A 26,842-nucleotide genomic window follows, 5' to 3' on the forward strand; every position below is an offset into this window, starting at 1 on the left:
CTAAAAATGCATGAGCGTGTGGATCTCCTCCACCCACATTATCCGGGTCGGGGCAGCAGTAGAACGCCACAGTCTCGCTGCTATAATAAAGAATGGGAGGAGGCTCCTCTTTGTTTCTCTCATCGAACCGGGGAACATAGAAAGCAGAGCCAGCTCAGGTGTGCAGGTCAACCCCACAGAGCATTTTTTAATTATATTTTTACTAGGATTGTTTAGATTTTTTTAAAAATTCCATTACCTTGTAAAAAACTTGAACCTGCGATCCTGTGATGACTCAGATAATGCACTGCAATACTTCGGTTTTGCAGTGTATTATCACTCTTCTTTAGGTCAATGACACGAGTGCGTGTGTCCGCTGCAATTATTTGTCCGTTATATGGGCGAATGTTCCAGCTTGACTGTGGGTTTCCTGACCTGAACTCTGAGCACTATAGGAATCTATGATACTCAACGTTCGCGTCCGAGAGCGCACAGTCAGTCCAGGACGCTCATCTGTATTACGGACGCATAAATGCAGCCAGAATACATTCATGTATCATCAGCTCCCAGTTCATATGGCAATTGCATTGCAGAATGCTAATGACTTGGCTGCAAGAGCTCCCTCCTTCTGTTAACAGCTTATATGCCACGGTCAGAACTGACCTCGGCATCTAAAGGTATAAACGGCCAGGATTAGAGTTATCTCTGATCCCTGCCATTGCAGAGGGACTCAAGCTGTCAGTTACAGCTACGGGCGCCCCGGTGATTGCACTGGCACAGCTTCTGGGTCTACATCATCACCATCATTATGTACGATTATGTTAAATTGCAGGAGCTGCATGGTTCCCATGACGTAATAATATGTCACGGGGTAGGACGGGGTTAATATTTCAAAATACGAAAAGTCCAGGTTCTGACGGCCAAGTGTAAAAGTCCTTATATAAGAGCTCTGTATAATGACATCTCACAATTAGGGTACATTCACACAACGCAGAAAAATGTTAAATCTGCATCAAATCGCGTCAAAATCAACACCATTGGTTTTTGATACAGATGTGCAGCAGATTTCACCCTTTCAATTGATTCAGAAAAATGATGCAAGGATACGCGAAAACCGAACGAACCCCATTATAGTCATTGAATACTGCTTGGTTCCATCATATAACAATGGTTCCATCTCTATGACAGTGAGGGTGATCAATGAGTGGAACAGGTTGCCACGGGAGGTGGTGAGTTCTCCTTCAATGGAAGTGTTCAAACAAAGGCTGGACAGACATCTGTCTGGGATGATTTAGTGATCCTGCACTGAGCCGGGGGTTGGACCAGATCACCCTGGAGGTCCCTTCCAACTCAACCATTCTTGGACTTTGTCACAGTTCTGTTCAGCCAGTTGATTCTATATTCCTGCTCCCATAACAGAGCACAGAATGGACCCCATAGAGCTGGTGTGAATGAGCCATCCTCAGCTCTGCTGCACCCGTCCATAGTAATATATTTTGCATCTGGGTTGCTTGAGTTCTCCTCTTCTGGACGGTGCTGGAGGGCATGTTCAGCATTTTCTTCTCTATCTCTGCATAATTAGGCTCAGCAGGGCCGGTGGTACACCTGGTAATCCAGTTCCCGTGCCCTTCCTCTGCCCTGCTATTACCGGAGCACGGTCTACTAATAACCTATACAAATGTTATATATTATCCAGCAAACAGATCGCGCTTGTTATCCACCGAGGAGCAATAAGGGCATCTATGTGCAAACAGCGGCATTGCCAAGCTCATTTAAATCACGCTAAATGAATCGAATCGCCGTTGTGCGATGGGAGTTTTCTTTCTCCCACATCACATATGTTATGTTTTTACTCCCAGGAAGCCATCAGTCTGCAAAAAAAAAACATCTCCTGTAACCTTGTACAGTCATAATCAGCGCAGAGGGAAATGGCTATTAACCCCTCACCTGCCAGGGTCTGGGCTCTTTAGACCTCCAACACGCTAATGTTTTTTTTTTCTGCATCCACGTGTAATCTGTTAAAAAAAGGACTGCACACGGAAAGCATACAAACCCATGGAGCGACGCACACTACCAAGTTTTTTCACGGACTGCATTGAAAAAACTCATCATGTGCGCTATTCTCATCCGTTTTATAGACATCTTTCACCACGCTGCTGGGTCGGCACTGGGTGCATCTTTAGTTCTCTCCCACTGTCTCTGGCAACTTCAAGTAGGAAGAAGCGGAGAACAGTGGACAGAGGAAGCGGACTGAAGATGCACCCAGTGGCAGCCCGGTGGCACAGTCAGAGAGACCAGGAGTTGAGTGAGAGCATCGCTAATGTAATTCACAGTGTGGGCAGAAAGTTCCGGAGGGCAGCGCGGGGGGGAGCGGGCATTAGTACTGTGAGGACCGCATGGGGAACACTATTACTACTGGAGGTTACATGGGGAGTACTAATTCTACTGGGGGGTCACAAAGGGTGCACTATTACTACTGGGGGTGACTAGCAGAACACTATTACTTATACAAGCTGCATGAGGAGCATTATTGCTACTGGAAGCCAAATAGGGAGCACTATTACTACTGAGGGCCACAAGGAGAGAACTATTACTTATGTGGGCCACATGGGAAGGAATATTGTTTCTGGGAGCCATATAGGGAGCACTATTACTACTGAGGGCCACAAGGAGAGAACTATTACTTATGTGGGCCACATAGGAAGGAATATTGCTTCTGGGAGCCACATAGGGAGCATTATTACTACTAGGGGCCACAAGGGAAGCACTATTACTATTGGAGGCCACAAGGAGGGCGCTAGTTCTACTGAAGCCCACAAAAGGAGCACTATTATTACTACTGGGTGCCACAAGGGGAGCACTATTACTATTGAAGGCCACAAGGAGGGCACTAGTTCTCCTGGAGCCCACAAAGGGAGCACTATTATTACTACTGGGTGCCACAAGGGGAGCACTATTATTACTACTGGGTGCCACAAGGGGAGTACTATTACTTCTGGGGAGCACAGGAGGAGCACTATTACTACTGGGGGCCATAAGGAGAGCACTATTACTACTGGGGGCAGCAAGGAGAGCACTATTACTACTGGGGGCAGCAAGGAGAGCACTATTACTACTGGAGGTCACAAAGGTAGCATTATTATTTCTACTGGGGCCACAAAGGTGAGGAGGGCACCAAACTGAATCTTTGAACTGGGTGCAGAAAAACTTTGTCTCTGTGATATGTAAAAGTCTGTGGTGCAGATTTTAAATTTGCAACATGTCTATGATGCAAACTTTCACCTGCAATTTCAGCACTTCAAGCAAGGGGTTGAAAACTGCGATGACTACTCAGCATTTTGTCATTGATCTTACACGTGCGCACATACACTTACATTTCTCTTAAATGTGATCAGTAATTTTGACTGTAACGAAAAAAAACTTACAGGTCTTCTTTTACTTTTTCTACAGGTGATGAACTTTCTTGAAAACAGTCAGAAAACTGTGAAATCATTAAACAAGGTAATTAGAAATTCCTGAATTCAAAATGTCATAAAAATGGAAATTTCTACCTTTCAGACGATCCCTTCTTATATAACTTTCCCTGTTGTTACTATTCTGCACTGATTAATTGCATGGAATCAGGGCTTAGTGCTTTACGGAAGACAGATTTCTTACAGAGTTGTATGAGGACTGTATACACAGCTATGCTGTGAGCTCCCCCTAGTGGTGGCCGTAGGTAGTCTGAGTGTTATTATGTAAGTTCAGAGTTGTTTGAAGGGAGTTTGGAGAAATATGAAGCAAGAACCCCAATGTGAATTTGGGATTAGCTAGAGAGGAGAGTGATATCAATCAATCATGTCATGGGTTGTGCTGAAATATGTATTTGTTGGAAAATGTATCTGATTGGGTCCAGTGATATTGGGGGGACCTTCATTAACGGGGCTGTGATCATCTAATGCTTGTAAGATCTACAACGGGTGCCCATACACATTGCGAATCTGCAACATAACCACAGGCAGATCTCCGCTGATTGCTGAGCGTCACAAGGATGAAACAATGGGACATTCAGGTGGCAGCTCGAAATCCACCTGCGCTTGTGGCATAGATCTGCATTGTGTACAATCACCCTTACTACTTAAGGAGTCTTCTCCTCCAGACCCTTCCTCAATAAACATGCAGCAAGTGCTTCGATGATCCTCTCGTGACATATTGTTACAGCCTCATTTAAAGGGGTTATACCATAGTAGACTTTTAGGAGAGGTGATAGGGTTCTTACCATTGAGACCGCCACCGATTCTCCGGATAGGGGATAACTTTAAATTCTGGTACAGCCCCTTGGGTAAAGAGGCGTGGTCTGCATCAGCCAATAAGTCTCCATGTGCTAATTTGCATAACAGATTCGAAAATAAACGGAACTTCTGATTGGCCGCTACAAACATCTATTTCCTTGTTGTATTCACTATTTTATTAAATGTCCTCCCAAAGATTCTTCCGTATCATGGACCTGGTCCAAACAGGCAGCAAATTAAATATCCAATATTACAGTTTACTCGCTGCACTTAACATCTTCTGCTAAATTATCCGTTCTCGGAGTCCAGACCTGGCAGGGAGTCCGTTAATGAATACAAAATTGTTTCGTTGATGACATTGAAAGGGATTAGCCGGGAAGGTGTAATAATCGTACGCAGCCATACAAGGTGGCAATGCAAATATGTAGGCTGCAGCATGCGCTACGGTTCTCCTGCCAGGAAATAAGGCCTTATTATATAGATGTAGCAGAACTCAGTATGTTACATCGGTCGCCGATTTAAACTGAAGCTGACTAAGCTATGAGCTGTGATCACCATAAGGCGTAGTATTATATGACTATTATATACAATGTACTACATGACTCTGCTCTGGTGTATAGAGGGACCCAAGATGGGAGCCACCTTTATGACAGCAGTAAGTCCAAACAGGAAATATGGAGACCGTTGTCTTCGTGGGACAACCCTCTTAGATGCTCTTTTAAAGAGAAGCTGTGATGTGAATGTGAATGGGCCCTAACTTTTTAGCATTGTCTTGCATCAATTTTCACTGTATATCATTAAAGGGCTTTTCCAGGTCCATACAATCCTATCCTCAGGATAGGTTAATATTTAAGGATCTGCCGCAGGGTTCCCAGCGATCATCTGATTGCCCAGATGTCTATCAGTGCAGTAGGCTAGGCATGTGTCGTAGTAGAAGGCATCAGAAGTGGTCTAGCTGGCTTCACTCCCATTGAAGTCAACAGGAGCTGAAGTGGCTACTGCACTTCCGAGCCCGTCCCTGATGTCGGAGGCGGAAGTGCTAGAAGTGTAATAGCTGGCTTCAGCTCCCATTGACTTCAATGGGGGTGTAGGCAGCTAGATCACCTCCAGTGCCGCCTACCATAATGCATGTCGGGTCTGCTGCATGACAGCTGGCCAGGTTATCAGGTGATCGCTGGGGGCCCTGTATGGCAGATCCCCAGTGATTAACTATTGATGACCTATCCTGAGGATAGCTTAGTTTTGGCCTGGAAAAACCCTTTATTGATATCTAGTGAAAGTTGATGCAAGACAATGCTAAAAAGTTAGGGCCCAATCACATCCGCACAGGGGCGTAACTATAGAGGATGCAGGAGATGCGATTGCATCCGGGCCCGGGAACCTTAAGGGCCCATGAAGCCTCTCTTCTCCAAAGAGGGAGCCCAGTACTATGAATAAAGCATTATAGTTGGGGGCCCTGTTACAGGTTTTGCATTGGGGCCCAGGAGCTTCAAGTTATGCCTCTGCATCCGCATGAAAGGTAACATATAGAGCCTCTAGCAACATGCTGTGCTATTCCAGTTAAATGCCAGTCGGAATGCCAAAAACTGGATGTACCCCATTATAGTCAAGGGGGTATGTTTGAAGTGCCTGCCTTCAGCATGTTCCTGATCCAGGGGTCCCAGCATTTTTGACGTTCGGCACTGAGATGGAGCCAAACAACACAAATCTTCAAAGCTCTAGGCGTAGCTATAAATGGAGCCTAAGAGAGACGTAATGATGGGTATGATGTAGTAGAGGCTGATATCCATCTGTTCCTCACCACAAGGGCCCCATAGACTAAAGAGAGCCCTATCATTCCATACCACTCCCTGCCAAGAACAGCTAAACTTGGAGTCTAAATCTTGATATTTCCTGTATTCCAGCTTTGAGTTGTGTTTTAGTGGATTGCTTGGTGGAGATATAGTCCGTGGGCGGTGACAGTGGAAGGCTGGATAGGGTAGGAGGTCACTAGAGTTAGTAATCTATTATCCCAAGATTTGCACTCAAAGGAAGAATTAAAGCGACCATCCAATCCTGGATAAACAAAGATGGCTGCAACAGTTTACTGACTACCTGATGCAAACTGTGTATTAATAAACATCATTAGTCTAAAAGGGGGCGTGGCCTAAATTGCACCAAAATGTGCACCAAATTACTGCAATTTTTGGCCTAAACTAAGCCAAGCAATAGGTGGTCTAAACTTAGACTGCACAGTCTGGAACTTCAACAGATTTACCATTCAGTGATCAATGTAACGCATTTTAAGACTGTCTAGTCTAAGTTTGCACAGTCCAACTTTTGGACAATATCAGTAAATAACCCCCACTGCCTTGTAGTAATGCTTTATGAATGTGTCGGAAAGATAGACAACAGAAGCTTGCCCACGATCAGGTAGAGAAAAAAATTGGCGCGCTTGTTGGACCTTTTTCTTCTTTTTGGCGCAAACTATTTGTAACTTTGTCTACAACTTTGTGCGTCTTAATGTTGGTGCAGTTTTAGACCTGAATCTATCCGAAACCTATTCATAAATAAGGGTCATTGTCAATGCTGTGCCCTCCATAGGTTAGATATACAGGGTGGGCCATGGAAAAGTAGCCCAACGCGGCACTCTAATGTCGCCGTTATTGGTTGTTGTGGACAACGAAGACAGCTTTTCTTTTAGACAGCTTTCATAAGAGTGCGGTGCCGGGATACATTTCCACGGCCCACCCTGTATCATTCCCCACCAGATTGTAATGGGCTTTATTTGATTCAACATCCTCCAAAAATTTGCATTTTAAAAACTCCGGAAATATTTGGTAACTTCTACATTCACAAGAAACGGCGCTGAGTTTGCGAGTTTTATGAAAATCATTTACAATACACAAAGAGATAAAAAGCGGAATCATGTATTCTGTCAACAAGACAATGGTGATGGATTTCCTAATGGTGCCGGTCCCAGCTGTGTTCACTGATATAATCGTCCCCCAAAAAGTACATTGTTTACGAGGCCCGTGGGTCCAATCTTCCGCCTGACTAGAGAGGATGCTAATAGCTGCCATATTTGTGTTTAAGGACCTACCAAAGATTGAGCTAAGTGCTTTAGTGCAATGAGCCGTGAGGAAGTCATTTTATATTTAGACTAATCATTTCTTCTTTTTTTTTTAACATAATCGTCATAAAATCACAAAATTTAATGAATCCAAAATGCCAGGTATAATTGGCGATACATCCTGTGCCGGCGTGCTAAAATTAGCATAAATCATTTGAAATATAATGAAAACGATTATGAGGGACTGCAAAAAGAAACTGGTTTAGCACATAAAAAAAATCCCGTTTCGAGGGGATCAGATGTTTGTGAAGATTTCAGGGATGAATATTTATTATAAATTACAATTTGAAGAGCAGAATTTACATTGACTTGGCTTTCCTGGCGAGACCAGATTAGCAGAGTTGATTAGTATAGTTACAAGTATCATTTCTGTGGTGCTCTGCTGTACTTAAAGGGGTTAGCCAAGACTAAATCTATCCTTAGGGTTGATTATCAATAATATTCAACCAGTGGGGATGCACCACTTTGACCCCTGCCGATCACCTGTTTGAAGAGGCTTAGGTGAGTGCTGTGACCTCTTCTCTTCTCTGGCTAGTAATGTCACATTCACTTGGCCTTAGAGCTGCTAAATCCTATTCCAAGTGAATGGGATTGAGCCGCTAAATCATACACCACTGCTATAAAATGTATGGCACTATGCCTGTTATGCAGTAAAGAGATCGCAGTGCTTGTCTGGCCTCTTCAAACATCTGATCGGTGGGGATTCCAATCGGTGGGTTTCCACAGATCAGAAATGGATGACCTATTCTAAGGATAGGTCATCAATTTTGGAATTCTAGAAACTCTCTTTAAACCGGATGTCCACCATTGGATAACTCCATCTCAAAAACTTCTGGGTCAATGACATTGGTGTCCTGGGTGCGAACCCAACCAAGGAAAATATAAACATGGAGTATGTGTGTTCTCCCCATGATTGTGTATGGTTCTTCTGGGTTCTCCGATTTCCTTTCATTCTGCAAAAACATACAGAAAGGTCAGTTGGCTTCCTATAGAATTGGTCCCTGTGTGTGTGCAGAGGTTAAAGAAATTAGATTGTCAGCCTCATTAACCCCTCATGACGTGACTTCAGTAGAGCGGTGGTCTCCAACAGCTCTCTAGCTGTTTCAAAGCTGCAACTCCAAGCATGCCCTGTCAGCTTTACACTTCTGTAATAGATAACCAGAGAAGATAACCAGAACACTTGGGAAGCACATTAAGCTTCATTAACATCAACGAAGTCACAAAGCTGGAGAGAAAGAAACTCAATATTGTACATAAATGTTGAGTGAACTTTTGAAAAGTTTGGTTTGGCCAGTTTGCCAAATTTTGGTTCAGTTCAAATTATTTCCAACCAAACTGGAGTTTCACCCATAATTCTAAAAGTGGTGTATACCATTGTTTAAGAACCATAAAAATCCTCCCTCGTTAGCCCTGTGGCCTTACAACACTGGAATTCTGGGTTCAAATCTGGCCATGGACAACATTTGCGTGACGTTTGTATGTCCTCCCCGTGTTTGTGTGGGTTTCCTCTTCATATTAATCACCTTTATTTATTAAACTTATAAATTTATGGAGGAGGAGATGAAGAAGGAGAAGAAATAATTTTAGTGGGTTTGGCCAAGACAAACCGCCTGAGGTTTGGGTTCACACCGAAGTTTTAGCAGAGTTCAACCCAAAGCAAGGTTTGACTGTTTCAGTCAAACTCAATTGTACACCAAAGGGTGTATTGGAATGGATTGGAGAGTAGCTTTGACTCTTATGCTTCTTGATCCCAACTGCCTCATATACTATGGATCTTAACATGGTGTCCATAGTCTGCCAGACCCAGACGTTACCATCATATGTCTCTAATATTTTTATAGAATTCATGAGAAAAAAAACTGTCCCATGTTCCCACGCATTCCGTATTAAGCTAGTATTTTCCCCAAGGGAGATTATCGTGTTCCATGGAGTCACCATAAAGTGGTATGTGGAGGGCCTACAGGTCTTTACAACTGACAAATAAATAAAGCCTGTATCATGAAGCACTGTGCTCCAAATCATGGGTGTCGATCAGTGGGAATGGAGTTTGTCTGCCTGGCCTTTACATAGGCCAATTCAGAGTGTATTATGGAATGTACGATTGTTTATATGATCGCTTGTATACATAGAGTATAAACATTGTTGGCAGCTCATCCCCTCTTTCCACAGGGCAATGTGCTGCCAACAATGATGCTCTTTGGGCCACATAAAATATACAATTATCCAGTGTTTGTTTGTGAAAACTGGCCACTTATCTGGCAATTAAATTTCCATGCCCAATAATAGGCCCATGTAAATATCCCTATGTAATCTGCATTCAAGTCACTTGCAAAATCTGCACCCTCAAACTGTAGTAAATTAAACAGCTTGTATAGCAGCGAATGTTGCTGAATATATTTTGCAGGCTCATTACTATTGGCTCCAGTGTTAGCTGCCCCTGTTTTGATAAGCACAAATTCTCCCGCTGGTTTATCATCTACTAGCTTATTGTTGGGGTATTTACTATGTAACTGTCTCACAGCTGATCCATTAGATTGGGTCAGGTGACCACATTACTGCAGCACAACTTCGTTTGGCCAGGATTTGTTACCTTCTCTTTAAATGTTCCTGGCTTCTGCATTGTGTTGCTGGTTTTAGTGTAAGCTACGTATGTTTAAATTCAGTATTTCTTGTTAGTTTCTAGTATCTTGTTTCTAATCTAGCTGTGTTTCTTGGCAGTATAGTTTTGTTCCTATGGTACATTCTAGTCCAGGCCTTGCTTTTCAATATTGTAGTTTGCTGTTTTCTTTTATCCAGTTTGTACCTGTCTTTGTCTTACTTCCTAGCTCAACTCTGCTCAGCTTGGATTTCTTGCAACTGGGTCTTAGTGCTCTTTCATTGGTTGTCAGGGTCATATGGTTTTTATGAGTGAAACCCAGGGACAGTGGTGTCTGATGTTAGGATCAACATTAGGTTTAAATTATGAAAAGACTTGAGATAGGTTCAGTTATTGTCAGTTTATTATTATCTGTTTGCCATCACCCATATGCTCCATTATCTGACTACCATCAACATTACCCATTTGTGCCATCATCTAATTACAATCACTATTGTGTTCTTGTCATTTTTTTTTACATTGCACCTACTGGTGTTAACACATGCTTCATATTATTGCTCATTTGACTGTCAGCTGATATAGATGAAGTCCAGTTCTGTCATCTTGTGTCCAACCACCACTGTTATAGCCTCCAAAAAAGCCTTCATACAAAGAAAACTTTGAGGCAACTGGACAAAGAGAAAGCATAATTCCTGAGCTATCCTTGATATCCTTTAATCCCTTAACACCCCAGGGCATACATTTGCATCCTGGTCATTCAGGGTTTCTATGGAGTGGGATAGGAAACCTTTGGCAGTGGACACCTGCCTGCAATAGTCGCGATCAGTACTGTCACTGATTGCTGCTGTTAACTCTTTAAGTGCCCTGATCAATGTTCAAGGGTTCCAAATGCCCCTTACCCTCAAAGAGATCGCCGATTGCCATTCGGTTGCCATGACACATTATGATAGACTGCCTGTCAGAATGCAGTATAATGTAATACTATGGTATTACATTATATTGTGGAAGCAACCAAACGATCGCAAGTTCAAATCCCATACGGGGGACTAAAAAAACTGTAAAAGTAAGTTTTTAAAAACTTTCCAATTATTAAAAAAACAAAAGATAGTTAAAGTAAGAAAGAAATCTTTTCCCCATATTTATAAAAAAAAAGCTAAATAAAGAAAAACACAAACATATTTGGTATTGCTGCATCCACAAACGTCCAATCTATCAAAGTAACACATTATTTTTCCCACATTGTGAACCCTGTCCGAAAAAAAGAATACAAAACCTCAGAATTGCGCTCTTTTGGTCACCCCATCTACAAGAAAAAAATCTAATTAAAGCAACACAAAAGTTGTATGTATTCCAAAATGGTATCAATAGGAACTACAAGGCTTCCCGCAAAAAATTAGCCCTTGGACAGCTATGTCGATGGCTGCCAGAAGATGGCGGCAGAAAATAATATAATTTTTTTTTAAATACTTTATTTTGAAAAAGTAGTACAGAAAAAAAAAAATATATATAAATTTAGTACCGCATTAATCATACTGACTCATGGAATAAAGTTATCATATTATTTTTACTGATATGTGTATGCCATGAAAACAAGACCCCCTACCAAAGATGGCGGAATTGAGGTTTTTTCCCATTTCACTCCACTTTTTTTTTGTAATTTTTACAAGTTTTTCAGTACATTATATGATACACTAGATAGTATCACTGGGAAAAAAAACACTCGTCCCATAAAAAAACAAGCCCTCGTACAGTTATCTTGATGGAAAAATATAAAGCTATGGCTTTTATATTTAGTATTAGTATTGAAGTAATCATACTGACTCATGGAATAAAGTTAACATATCATTTTTGCCAAAAACAAACCCTCAGGCAGCTATGTTTATAGAAAATTAACCCTTTGCAATCCAATTTTGGATTCAGGGTTTCCTAGGGGGCTTTCTCTTTCTGCCATTATACAATGGCGCCATCTGCTGGCTAGAGCCAGTACTGCAGTATGTGACATGCTGGAGAGGCGCCCGACAACAGAGCAGCCAGTAATCTACAGTAAGGATACCCTGCCGGACGTCTTCCGACGTTGGAGCTGTACAGCCTTCAATCAGAATGTCTTTAGATGTCAGACAGTGGATTGGAAAGGGTTAAGAGTTATGATTTTCTGGCAGTCGGGGGAAAAAACAAAAATTGAAATAAAAAAGGCCCCATCATTAAAGGCTTAAGTGATACAGAGTGTGAAAATGTCACTCAAATACTTATAATGGGGCTATTACAAGAATGTCAGGAGAGTCTGTTCAAGTCAGGTGCAACACAGTGGGGCTTATCTACTATTACTGCCTAAGGGCTCGCTCACAGGGGCGGTTTTACTGCGTATTCCGTGCGCAGGTTTAACGCAATACCAAACTGTACATTACTTTCATTTGTGCCTCTCACACACAGCACGCGAAAAGTGTGCGCCGAGAGGATCGCAGCATGCACTAACTTGGTGCGTACTACGCATGCATACATGCTAGGATAGCGCACTAGTGGGTTGTGGCTCACTGCAAGTACTGCTCCTGCTCACACGTTGGAGATATGCCCGCGGCGCGCAGGGAAAAAAATACTTATGTTAGACAGTGCAAACTTAAAATGCGCCAGGTTATCACAGTAACTCTGCTGACTGATGAATATGTCACATTTTAAGACTATCGAGTCTAACTTTAAAACATAACGATGAACTTTTGCCACAATTTTGGCCATGCCCCATTTCTACTAAAGATCGATCCTTTCTCAGGGACCGAAATAAAAGTATCAACAGAGTTTAAGGTCGCTTTCACACGGGCGACAGCAATATCGCCGCAAGGAAATCACAGTGATTTTCTGGCGCTACAAAGTCGTATGTCTTTGTAGTGCTCTCTGTTGCCAGGATTTTCAGGGGGGCTTGAAATATAAGCCCTACCCCAAAAGTAAGACCTAGCTGCATAAAAAAAACCAATACATTGCACCACGGGCACTGTCCGCTCCGCTGAACGTCTCCTCCGGCAATTTGGCGGAACTTGTTTCTAATCTCTAGCCAGTGCTTCCTGGTCAAGGGGTACAAATATCCATTCAATGCGATGACTGTGATTGGTTCATCGAGCACTGCAGTGATTGGCTGAGCCGCAGCACTCGATGAACCAATCAGAGCCAGCGGTTCCTGGAGGTGGGATTTTTGAACCTCCTGACCATGAAGAACGGGCTGAAACAGAGCTAATGTGAAGGAACCCATTGGAAATCATGGGCTTCACATACATGCGATTTGTAGCACATTGTGAGAAAATCACGCGAATTTGGCGCCCGTGTGAAAGTGGCCTAAAACAGATAGTAAATGTGGCACAAAGGATGTAAGACAGTTTTTTGTTGCAATTTGTACTAGAAAACTGTTGAATTTTCAATAGTATATAAGCCCCATGTGCCATAGAAATAGGGACGGGTGTAACTAACAATGTGTCCTCCCATCGCTCCTGCAGATCTTCCGCGCGTTCTTCCAGACGTCTTGCAATAACTTGTACTCTGTCTACATCCACTGCTCTAAATGTAGCCTAACAGGACACCGAGATCAAGGAGGATAAGGAGCAACCTGTTCGAAAAGATAAAATAAAACCTACAGCAATTACCACGAACAAAAAGGGGACAAAAAGCTGCAGATTCACTTAAGCTGACCCTGGAAGCAGAAAATTAAATTAGAAAATATCAGATAACTTTAAGATAATTGTTCTGAATGGGATAGAAAATCGCCTGCATTTGTCTCCAAGGCCGGGTTAATGTGTTGGAAGTACATAAAATTGGGAATTATTATTGTGATATGATCTGTGCAAATTGTCATTTCCAACTGTAAAGGATTGAGTGAGGCAAAATGAAGCGACGCTGTTTAATCAGTCATTGTTAAACGTGTATTTAATGGCTGAAGATTCAAGGTAGAGCGGCTATAAAGAAGCCAGTACGGACAGTAGCACATATTATCTGCTTCAAGTTTTATTATTTTAGAAGATTGTCGTGCTTTAAATGGCCAGGAATTGGGAGCTGTGCAGAATGAAGGGTAATCGTGTTAGTATACACATATATCATAGTATGGCTCTGCAAAAATGTAACTCACAAGATTCAATTCACAGATAAGGAATGATACAACAGAACACAGTTATAGCCACTAAAACATAACTACTATAATACTGCCCTCTATGTACAAGATTATAACTACTGTAATACTGCTCCTATGTAAAATATTAAAACTACTATAATACTGCCCCCTATGTACAAGAATATAACTACTATAATACTGCCCCCTATCTACAAGAATATAACTACTATAATACTGCCCCCTATGTACAAGAATATAACTACTATAATACTGCCCTCTATGTAGAAGAATATAACTACTATAATACTGCCCCTATGTACAAGAATATAACTACTATAATACTGCCTCCTATGTACAAGAATATAACTACTATAATGCTACCTCCTATGTACAAGAATATAACTACTATAATGCTACCTCCTATGTACAAGAATATATGTACTATAATACTGCCCCCTATGTACAAGGATATAACTACTATAATACTGCCTCCTATGTACAAGAATATAACTACTATAATGCTACCTCCTATGTACAAGAATATATGTACTATAAAACTGCCCCCTATGTACAAGGATATAACTACTATAATACTACCCCCTATGTACAGGAATATAGCTACTATAATACTGCCCCCTATGTACAAGAATTTAACTGCTATAATACTCCTCCTATGTACAAGAATATAACTACTATAATACTGCCTCCTATGTACAAGAATATAACTACTATAATACTGCCCCCTATGTACAAGAATATAACTACTATAATACTGCCTCCTATGTACAAGAATATAACTACTATAATACTGCCCCCTATGTACAAGAATATAACTACTATAATACTGCCCCCTATGTACAAGAATATAACTACTATAATACTGCCCCCTATGTACAAGAATATAACTACTAGTATACTGCCTCCTATGTACAAGAGTATAACTACTATAATACTGCCCCCTATGTACAAGGATATAACTACTATAATACTGCTCCAATGTACAAGAATATAACTACTATAATACTGCCCCCTATGTACAAGAATATAACTACTATAATACTGCCCCCCTATGTACAAGAATATAACTACTATAATACTACTCCTATGTACAAGAATATAACTACTATAATACTGCCCCCTATGTACAAGAATATAACTACTATAATACTGCACCTATGTACAAGAATATAACTACTATAATACTGCCCCCTATGTACAAGAATATAACTACTATAATACTGCCTCCTATGTACAAGAATATAACTACTATAATACTGCCTCCTATGTACAAGAATATAGCTACTATAATACTGCCCCCTATGTACAAGAATATAACTGCTATAATACTGCCTCCTATGTACAAGAATATAGCTACTATAATACTGCTCCCTATGTACATGAATATAACCACTATAATACTGCCCCTATGTACATGAATATAACTACTATAATACTGACCCCTATGTACAAGAATATAACTACTATAATACTGCCCCTATGTACAAGAATATAACTACTATAATACTGCCCCCTATGTAGAAGAATATAACTACTATAATACTGCTCCTATGTACAAGAATATAACTACTATAATACTACCCCCTATGTACAAGAATATAACTACTTTAATACTGCCCCTATGTACAAGAATATAACTACTATAATACTGCCCCCTATGTACAAGAATATAACTACTATAATACTGCTCCTATGTACAAGAATATAACTACTATAATACTGCCTCCTATGTACAAGAATATAACTACTATAATACTGCCCCCTATGTACAAGAATATAACTACTATAATACTGCCTCCTATGTACAAGAATATAACTACTATAATACTGCCCCCTATGTACAAGAATATAACTACTATAATACTGCCCCCTATGTACAAGAATATAACTACTATAATACTGCCCCCTATGTACAAGAATATAACTACTAGTATACTGCCTCCTATGTACAAGAGTATAACTACTATAATACTGCCCCCTATGTACAAGGATATAACTACTATAATACTGCTCCAATGTACAAGAATATAACTACTATAATACTGCCCCCTATGTACAAGAATATAACTACTATAATACTGCCCCCCTATGTACAAGAATATAACTACTATAATACTACTCCTATGTACAAGAATATAACTACTATAATACTGCCCCCTATGTACAAGAATATAACTACTATAATACTGCACCTATGTACAAGAATATAACTACTATAATACTGCCCCCTATGTACAAGAATATAACTACTATAATACTGCCTCCTATGTACAAGAATATAACTACTATAATACTGCCTCCTATGTACAAGAATATAGCTACTATAATACTGCCCCCTATGTACAAGAATATAACTACTATAATACAGCCCCTATGTACAAGAATATAACTACTATAATACTGCCCCCTGTGTACAAGAATATAACTGCTATAATACTGCCTCCTATGTACAAGAATATAGCTACTATAATACTGCTCCCTATGTACATGAATATAACCACTATAATACTGCCCCTATGTACATGAATATAACTACTATAATACTGACCCCTATGTACAAGAATATAACTACTATAATACTGCCCCTATGTACAAGAATATAACTACTATAATACTGCCCCCTATGTAGAAGAATATAACTACTATAATACTGCTCCTATGTACAAGAATATAACTACTATAATACTACCCCCTATGTACAAGAATATAACTACTTTAATACTGCCCCTATGTACAAGAATATAACTACTATAATACTGCCCCCTATGTACAAGAATATAACTACTATAATACTGCTCCTATGTACAAGAATATAACTACTATAATACTGCCCCCTATGTACAATAATATAACTACTATAATACTGCCCCCTATGTACAAGAATATAACTACTATAATACTGCTCCTATGTACAAGAATATAACTACTATAATACTATCCCCTATGTACAAGAATATAACTACTATAATACTGCCCCTATGTACAAGAATATAACTACTATAATACTGCCCCCTATGTAGAAGAATATAACTACTATAATACTGCTCCTATGTACAAGAATATAACTACTATAATACTACCCCCTATGTACAAGAATATAACTACTATAATACTGCACCTATGTACAAGAATATAACTACTATAATACTGCTCCTATGTACAAGAATATAACTACTATAATACTGCTCCCTATGTACAAGAATATAACTACTATAATACTGCCCCCTATGTAGAAGAATATAACTACTATAATACTGCTCCTATGTACAAGAATATAACTACTATAATACTACCCCCCATGTACAATAATATAACTACTATAATACAGCCCCCTATGTACAAGAATGTAACTACTATAATACTGCTCCTATGTACGGCAATATAACTACTATAATACTGCCTCCTATGTACAAGAATATAACTACTATAATACTACCCCCTATGTACAAGAATATAACTACTATAATACTGTCCCCTATGTACAAGAATATAACTACTATAATACTACACTCTATGTACAAGAATATAACTACTATAATACTACCTCCTATGTACAAGAATATAACTACTATAATACTGCCCCCCTATGTACAAGAATATAACTACTATAATACTGCCCCCGTATGTACAAGAATATAACTACTATAATACTGTCCCCTATGTACAAGAATATAACTACTATAATACTGCCCCCTATGTACAAGAATATAACTACTATAATACTGCCCCCTATGTACAAGAATATAACTACTATAATACTGCTTCTATGTACAAGAATATAGCTACTATAATACTGCCCCCTATGTACAAGAATATAACTACTATAATACTGCCCCTATGTACAAGAATATAACTACTATAATACTGCCCCCTATGTACAAGAATATAACTGCTATAATACTGCCTCCTATATACAAGAATATAACTACTATAATACTGCCCCCTATGTACAAGAATATAACTACTATAATGCTGCCCCCTATGTACAAGAATATAACTACTATAATACTGCCCCTATGTACAAGAATATAACTGCTATAATACTGTCCCCCTATGTACAAGAATATAACTACTATAATACTGCTCCTATGTACAAGAATATAACTACTATAATACTGCCCCCTATGTACAAGAATATAACTACTATAATACTGCCCCCTATATACAAGAATATAACTACTATAATACTGCCCCTATGTACATGAATATAACTACTATAATACTGCCCCTATGTACAAGAATATAACTACTATAATACTGCCTCCTATGTACAAGAATATAACTACTATAATACTGCCCCCTATGTACAAGAATATAACTACTATAATACTGCCTCCTATGTACAAGAATATAACTACTATAATACTGCCTACTAATTGGGACATGAATGGCTCTGTAAATAGAGGTGTACATATCACATGTATTATGCCTTTTAGACACTCTTTACGCCCTCTTAAATAGCTTTGTAAAGCACCATTATAGTAATTTGCCCTCCTCGTGCATTTTCCTTTATTTTCTACCTTCGGATCGTATTGGGTAAGTTTACATTGTTTTCTGTTGTTGTAGATTTTCTTCTCTCCGCTCATTTATTTAAGGGATACCGGCGATATGCTGTTATTCTTTATCCTGACTTCACAGTAGAACAAATCGGCTTTATTCTCAGTAACTAAGACCTGCGGAGCTCCTAATGGGATGACTGTTTTTCGAAGAGAAGCTGCCACTACAGTAAATTGCTGTTTTTCTTCCGAAATTGCGGTAGAACTTCCTGTTTTTGCCTGCAGATGCTGAGAATCCCCCACATTCCCAATCTGCACAACAATTCATTTAGTCCATGGGATAATTCTATTAGCAATAATATGCTATGAAAAGCTTCTTGTTGTAAAGCGCACTCAAGGCATAAAGTACATTTGTTAGAAGCAAATATTGCTGCCAGTTTCGCTTAATAAAATCTCTCCGTCCAGATTGGTCGGGCTGGTAATATATTCTCCAGTAACGTTGTTAGCGATACATTCCTGCCGCATAGCCAAGACATTCTAACAAGGTTAAGTGGAATGCGTTCTGTTCTCGATTTCATGAAATGTAATTATACAGCAGTTGCAGCAGAATAATGGTATCTCTGACACCTTCCTCATGTTCTATGGATGGAATCTGACTTCAGGAGGTACAACAGTTTGCTTCTCTTCTAAAATCTGAAAGTTTTCAAATCTCACCGAGTTAAAGTATAAAACTAGAAACAAAAATAACAACTTTACTTGGACAAATGTTTCATGCAAAATCAACCCTATTCCAAACCAATTTGGTTTTCCTAGGGGGCTTCCTTTTTTCTGCCATTATACAACAGCGCTATCTGCTGGCTAAAGCCAGTACTGCATGAGGTGACACGTTGGATAGGCTCCAGCAGCAGAGAGGCTGGCAATATACAGTAAGAGAACCCCAACGGACGTCTTCCAACATCAGAGCTGTACAGCCTTAAATCGTAATGTCTTCAGAGGTCAGACAGTGCACTGGAAAGGGTTAAAGGGGAAGCCGTATTTTATTACAATTGCTTATGTGTCACAGGTGGTGATGCAGCAGAAGGAGTTAGGGAGTTTCACGTCTATGTTGGAAGTTCTGGTTTTCTGGAGTAGGAAAGAGGAATCCCCATAGCCAAATGCCTTTGTCTTAAGACAGAACGAACAGCACTGAACAGACCCCATTGACTATAATGGGGTCTGTCCACTTTCCACTCAGCTGCCCCAGTTTAGCTGGAATGACCGATATGTAATTTTAGGCCTCATGTCCACAGGCATAATTGAATTATGGAATCCGCGTGGTTCTCCTGCGCAGATGATCCGCAGTTCAATATGCCCCTAGACTATCATTGGGCATCCACGGGTATTCAAATACCTGCGGATTGCATTTCTTTTCCTGGCATGCTGATTGCATGTGCGGGGAAAAATGCAACATGCTCCATTTTCTGCGGTTTCCCACACAGACAGCTTTGCAAGGCTTCCATTGAAGTCAACGGACGCCGTCCGGATCCGCGGCAGGTTCGGAGCTGACACCACAGACGTGCCACAGACCGCAGGAAAGCAGGAGTAAAAAAATAAAAGAAGGCACCCCACATGCGCGTTGCAAGTCACTGGCATCACAAGCGCATCCGCCGTGCAGAAGAAAGAAGATACGGCCGCGACGGAGGAGACCCCCACAGGGTCCGGACAGGTGAGTAAAATGTATTTTTTGGCCTCATGTCTGCGGGCTGGGTGGAATCCGCTGTGGGATTCTGCACTGGGAAACCATGCGGGCCCGTGGACATGAGGACTAACTTTTACTAGAGGTTCAGCTTACAGTAACTACGGCTAGGAAAACCCTTAGGATCAATAATATGCGTGATATGGAAAAAAACGTATTGTGGAACACAGTATCAATAGGGCCGGCTGCAAATGGGCGGGTCGAATTCTGCATGCGATGTGCGCACCTACTTGTGGAAGCCGGCCCCACTTATGGTTGTGTTGCAAGGGAATCAACACTTCCACTGACCCAGGCTGCCTGAGGTCAGGAGTACCACTTCACTACGTCATTCCCATTGCTCCTGGTCACAGTCCTGATGTCTCCAGTGGGTTGTAGCTCTAACGCATAGACTTTCTCCCTTTTGGTAGCAAGCTCTCTGAGTCCTTTGATCAGTGCTCTCTCTGGCCGCCACAATAGTCCCTCTCGCTTCTAGGTGTCCAGGCTCCCGCTGTCCTCTCCAGTACTTCTCCAGCAGAAGCTCCTCTGCAGACGTTTACACCTCCTTCAGCAACCTCCAGCTGTAGCAACCAACAGCACCTCAGCTATCCTACATAGTTCCTCCTGCTCTTCCCTGTGAAACAGCAAAAATTGTCCTTTATATAGCCAGGACTCCAGCCTCCAGAAATTTCCCAGTGAGCATGCTCAGTCAGTTCATTTTGGAGCAGCCATCTTGGTGCTCCATTATGAAGCCCAGTACACCCTAAGCATTGCTGCAACTTCAGTCTTCCCAGAGGCAGCATTAACCTCCTAGGGGTGGGTCCCTTACATATCATCATCAACATATTCCATGTTTCTACAAAAACATCGCTACCAGTCACATCAGTCCTGCACCCAATGGGGCTAATTTCTTAGGAAGACCATTAAAAGTGTTGTCCAGGGAGGCAAAATCCTTACCTGGACCTTTAGTATGAGAACTTCCACTTCCTCTGCAGTTCCAACATCGGGTCATGTGGTATGTCTGTGTGCCGATTAAGTCTTCTCAGGGGGCTGGTTGTTGAACCCATCTTAATAACTAAGCCAGCCCCATTTTCGAAAGTGGCTGATACAAAGGCAGAGAAGGGGCTGGCTTTGTCATTAAAATGATCCAAATAATCAGCTCCCTGCGATGAAGTAAAGTGTACAGAGTTCATATCATGTGACCCGGTGTCGGAACTGGGCTGGGAGTGGAGGTTCCAATGCCACCAGTCCAGGTAAGTAATTCACCTCTCTGGACAACCTCTTTAGCCTATCAGTCTGATTTTGGAGAGTGAAAGAAGACTGTAGAACCTGGAGGAAGCCCACAAGAACATACACACTTCATTCAGGTGATGTTTATGAACCTCTGTACCTTAGGAGGCCAGTTTTGCACGACAAATGTATTACCCATTGAGTCAAAGAGCTCCCTGTACTGCTGATAATAATTATATATTCTTAGTCATATTCCTATGTACATTCTGTTATTGAAAGGCTTTCACCTTCTTCTTCCTCTGCGTCATCTTCTTACCCTCCTCCCTTTTTATTCTTCATTTTCTGTCCCTTTCTTCCATTTTTCATTCTTATTTATTTCTTCCTCTTCTCGTTTTTCCTACTCTTCTCCTCCTATTCCAAACCCTCTTCTACCTTTTCCTTTTATTTCCTTTTCTTTTCCTCCTCCTTTTTCTTTTCCTATGTGTATTATTATGTTTTATCTTCTCCTCGTTCTCCTATTCATCTTTCTTCTCATGCTCTGCCTTTTTTTCATCATCTTCTTCCCTTCCCTCCTCCTCCTGCTCCCTTCTTCCTCTTTCTCTTTGTTTTATTGGCTCCATCATACGTGTCCTCGTTACTTTCCTTGACAATAATATAAATTTTGGTTAAATCTGGCAAAAGAACTAAATATTTTTTTGATTGTTAGCACCAATCTTCTTAATGCCTGTACCAACATCAAAGAAGTCAATACATTTCTTATTTTTCTCCTTTATTGCCAAGCTTCTGCCATGAACCATTGCCATCTTGTAATCTTGATTGGTCATTGTAGAGGAAAGTGTTGCATTCATACAGGACGTAAATATGGCACGCCTCAAATACGTAACCAACACAACAGACCAAGATGTAAATAGTGTCCTCAATGGACCAATACAGACATATATTATATCCCTAAAATTTAGGAAACACAAAATAGGGCAAATAACTGTAACAAAAATATGGGAAATGGAATGCTATCCCTAACCAACTTTGGTGTGACAAATCCTGCCTAGAAGCTGAGCGACCCCATAGGGAAGGCCCCACATCAGTAACCTAGGGGGCCTAGTCTGTCCCTAGATGGAGGATAGGGAAGATGTTTTATGCTGATGGAAAGAGCAATGTATACTACACAGTACTTAGTAGAAGAGAATACGCTCCACACAGAATATATAGCAAATAGATACTTAGCTGACATGAATCCACTACCAAACATCTCAGACAGGACAGTAACCGGTGCCCATGTAGAGGCAGGCCCGGAAGAAATATACTTCATTAATGGCGGATTGGCCAGCTAGTGGAAAAACCTCCCTTTCGGACAATGAGTCTATACACAATAGGAGATGTTGTAGCTAGGTGAGAAGAAAGGCACATTTTACACATAGCCCACTGAGGGATTCCCCACAGACAATGGGGAACCTTTTGCAGTGATGGGAAGAAGGCACGCAACTGTGCCTAGTGCTGAATAACCAGGCACATGTGTTGAAGGCGTGGGCCTAGAGCTGACATCATGATGCCACCTCGACTCTACTTTCTGATTGTGGCTGGCCCGCCACAAGAGAAAACTTGAGCTTGGTTGATGTTTTTGAACCGCATGATCAACGATGGTTAATGATTAGAGATGAGCGAGCATACTCGTCCGAGCTTGATACTCGTTCGAGTATTAGGGTGTTCGAGATGCTCGTTACTCGTGACGAGTACCACGCGGTGTTCGAGTCACTTTCATTTTCTTCCCTGAGAAATTTGCGCGCTTTTCTGGCCAATAAAAAGACAGGGAAGGCATTACAACTTCCCCCTGCAACCTTCAAGCCCTATACCACCCCCCTGTAGTGAGTGGCTGGCGAGATTAGGTGTCACCCGAGTATTAAAATCTGCCCCTCCCACGGCTCGCCTCAGATGCATTCTGACATAGTTCAGGGAAAGTGTTGTTGATGCCGGAGCTGCTATAGGGAGAGTGTTAGGAGTGATTTTAGGCTTCAAGAACCCCAACGGTCCTTCTTAGGCCATAGAAATCGCAGATCGCACCTATGTGCGATCTGCGATTCCTGTTCTCTTCTCTATATGCGCTCAATGGGGCCGGCGGCAGCAGCGCCGACCCCATTGAGAACATATAGAAGACAAATCATTCTTCTCTGCCACAGCTGTAACAGCTGTGGCAGAGAAGAACGATGTTTGCCCATTGAATTCAATGGAGCCGGCAATACAGCCTGTTCCACTGAAAGCAATGGGCTGCCGGCAATCGCGGGATGAATTGTCGGGAAGGGCTTAAATATATAAGCCCTTCCCTGCAATTCATCCAGAAATGTAATACAATAAAAATATATACCGTATATACTGGCGTATAAGACGACCCCCCAACTGTCACCTTATACGCCGGGAATACAGTGGAGCAAAGAATAAAAATCATTACTCACTTCCCCCGGCGTTCTGCGGTGCTGCTGCAGGCTGTCGCTCCCTCCTGGTCCCCGGCAGAGCATCATTGTCATTGGCTGTGATTGGCTGAAGGCATGTGTGTTTTCTGGAGGCGGGGATTTCAAGCTCTGCGTCGCCTTATACGCCAGTATATACGGTATATATTTTTATTGTAACACATTTCTGGATGAATTGCAGGGAAGGGCTTATATATTTAAGCCCTTCCCGACAATTCATCCAGCGCTGTCCGGCAGCCCATTGCTTTCAGTGGAACCTGCTGTATTGCCGGCTCCATTGAATTCAATGGGCAAACATCATTCTTCTCTGCCACAGCTGTTACAGCTATGGCAGAGGAGAACGATCTTTATGCTGACAGTGCGGGGGGGGGGGGGGGGCATTCTTGCCGGTATTGTGGCTTAATAGTGGGACCTGGGAACTTGAGATGCAGCCCAACATGTAGCCCCTCGCCTGCCCTATCTGTTGCTGTGTCGTTCCCATCACTTTCTTGAATTGCCCAGATTTTCACAAATGAAAACCTTAGCGAGCATCGGCGATATACAAAAATGCTCGGGTCGCCCATTGACTTCAATGGGGTTCGTTACTCGGAACGAACCCTCGAGCATCGCGAAAAGTTCGTCCCGAGTAACGAGCACCCGAGCATTTTGGTGCTCGCTCATCTCTATTAATGATGTAAGATAATTAAAAACAAGATTAGCGCATTATGTAAATCAGCTAAATCCAAGGTCAACTGTTAAATAGATCCGGGCATCTTTGGTCTTCAATGATGATTAACAGCCATTGAGTAGACAGAAAGTTATTGTCCTCCATTCTGTTATGTCAGTTGGATGAAACAAGAGACTTGATCTATTGGTGGAGCCGGTGAACATACAACAAGCCTTCTCTTCCAATAAGAACCTGATGATGATAGTTACATCGGTGTTAAATTAATGCTGATCAACAACTCTGAAGAAACTTTAGTATTTCTTCAGTATTTATTTCCACTACTTTACTGTCAAAACCTTTATCCACACAAGATTTGTAATCTAATTATGTGTAATTTCCCCACGGTGTCAGGAATGACTAAGGCGAGAAGTGTTTCGACACTACAAAGATTGAGTTTCCCTGTTGCCGTTATACCTCTGCCGCTGTAAGTAGAGGATTTTTTTTTTGGTTAAATCTACAATTTTTGTCACTGTGAAGAAAGATGAATTTGTTCGAGAGCTATGTCAGCAATTCATCTAAATTCCACTTTGTCACCGCAGCCCTGTGGGACGTAATATGAAGTGAGTTTGCGCAAAATCAGTAATATAGCTGCCAGAATAGATTCTAGTTCTCATTTTTATGAGTATTGTCTACACAGTAGGACACTAAATTACCAGAACCAGTGAATTCACTTTGCTGAGTATGAATTCTGCAGTGACAGCCAATATCAGGCTTCATGTTGTTGCCGTGACTGTTTTCCACGCCATACTCCATGGAATGCAACATAAGACGTTTTGAGTACTTAGGGACTCAGAAGTTAATGTATAGGAATTTTTCTCAAGGTAATTTGATGATTTTGTTGTTTTTTTGCTTACTAAGAATATATCTTTGAGTATCAATCTTTGTACAAAAATGGAAAAAATTGGCTTATTTGTGGACACAGTGATGTCTTGTGCTTTACTTCCACGCTGAAGAGTAGAGATGGCTCAACAACATCAGTAGACACCATGGACACCCATAGATTTCAGTGGTTACAATGGAAGTCATGTTTTGGCTTGCTATTTGGCACACCCCAGATTCCAGTAGTGCGATGATCTATGACCATTTGTCTTATGAGGGACCATAGAATGGAAGGGGGCAACACTTAAAGATTAGAAGACATTAGAAGAGATTTACAGGACTGTAAGTAAGTAGTCAATTAATCAAGCTACTAACGACCACTTGTCTGTGAGTATGTATGTTTGCGTGTTGGTGCTTCTCATGCTCCGACCATGGTGACATCATCGCAGGTCCTACCTCATATATAAAACACAGAGCCTGACTGACAGAAGAACAACACAGTTAGGGCTCTTGGAAGGGGAGGACAAAAATAACAAAATGAGAATACAACTAAGCAGTTATTATCTCAGACACAACTCAGCGGTCCTGACAGAAAACACCGACCTACCACCACCACAGAGATTCGGTGGGCTGAAGGACCTGTGGTGACGTCACTGCTGTGGGAAAAGCCATGGTGTGCTTTGGTAAAAGAAATCCAGTGGGCTGAAGGACCTGCAGGTGACCCCACTACTTTGGGAAAAGCCATTGTGCAGTTTGGTAGAAAGTACTGTATACTGGATAAGCTGACAGCAGCCACCAGGACCTGTGATGACATCACTGTGTGATCAACTGTGTTGGTGGAGTCAGGGATCACATGACCAGGGGCTGATCACTGTATCCAGGAGCTCTGTGTGTGTGATGTGTGTGAATCAGGATGCATGTAGTAGAGCTGTGTGTGTGATGTGTGGGGATCATAATAGATGTAGCATGTAGCACAGTTGTGTAGCGAATTATGCCACCAAAAACACTGGTGCTATAATTTCCTGATAATTAGTAGTCAATTAAAAGTAAAGAGAGGAAGAAAAGTTCAAAACAGAAAATCATATAGATTGATATTTAATCATAAAATATATTATATTTAATTGCTATTTACAACATGTCAGTGAAACAGGTGGCAGCTTAGTGGGGGTCCCAGTGAATGAAGAGGTTGTGAGCCTTCTTTTCAGTGGAGAAGAGGGGACACATACATTAATTAGCCCTTTTACTAGAGCCCCATCTAGTAGCACGTTGGACCCCTTTTTGCATCCAGAACCGTAGCTATTCATGGTGGTGTAAATTCTACTAGATGTTAAAATGTTCTGCAGAAATATTAACCC

General features: G+C 41.3%; 1 protein-coding gene across 3 annotated transcripts in view; it reads left to right on the forward strand.

Moving 5' to 3' along the window:
* DAB1 (DAB adaptor protein 1) overlaps positions 1-26,842 on the forward strand; it is a 721,580-nt gene that overhangs the window by 242,209 nt on the left and 452,529 nt on the right. For all 3 annotated transcript variants that reach the window (XM_066594781.1, XM_066594782.1, XM_066594784.1), the window contains exon 2: positions 3,430-3,480. The gene's annotated coding sequence lies outside the window, so the exon portion shown is untranslated. The remainder of the gene's footprint in view (positions 1-3,429; positions 3,481-26,842) is intronic.

Source organism: Eleutherodactylus coqui, chromosome 3 (assembly GCF_035609145.1).
Source record: "Eleutherodactylus coqui strain aEleCoq1 chromosome 3, aEleCoq1.hap1, whole genome shotgun sequence".
NCBI lineage: Eukaryota > Metazoa > Chordata > Amphibia > Anura > Eleutherodactylidae > Eleutherodactylus > Eleutherodactylus coqui.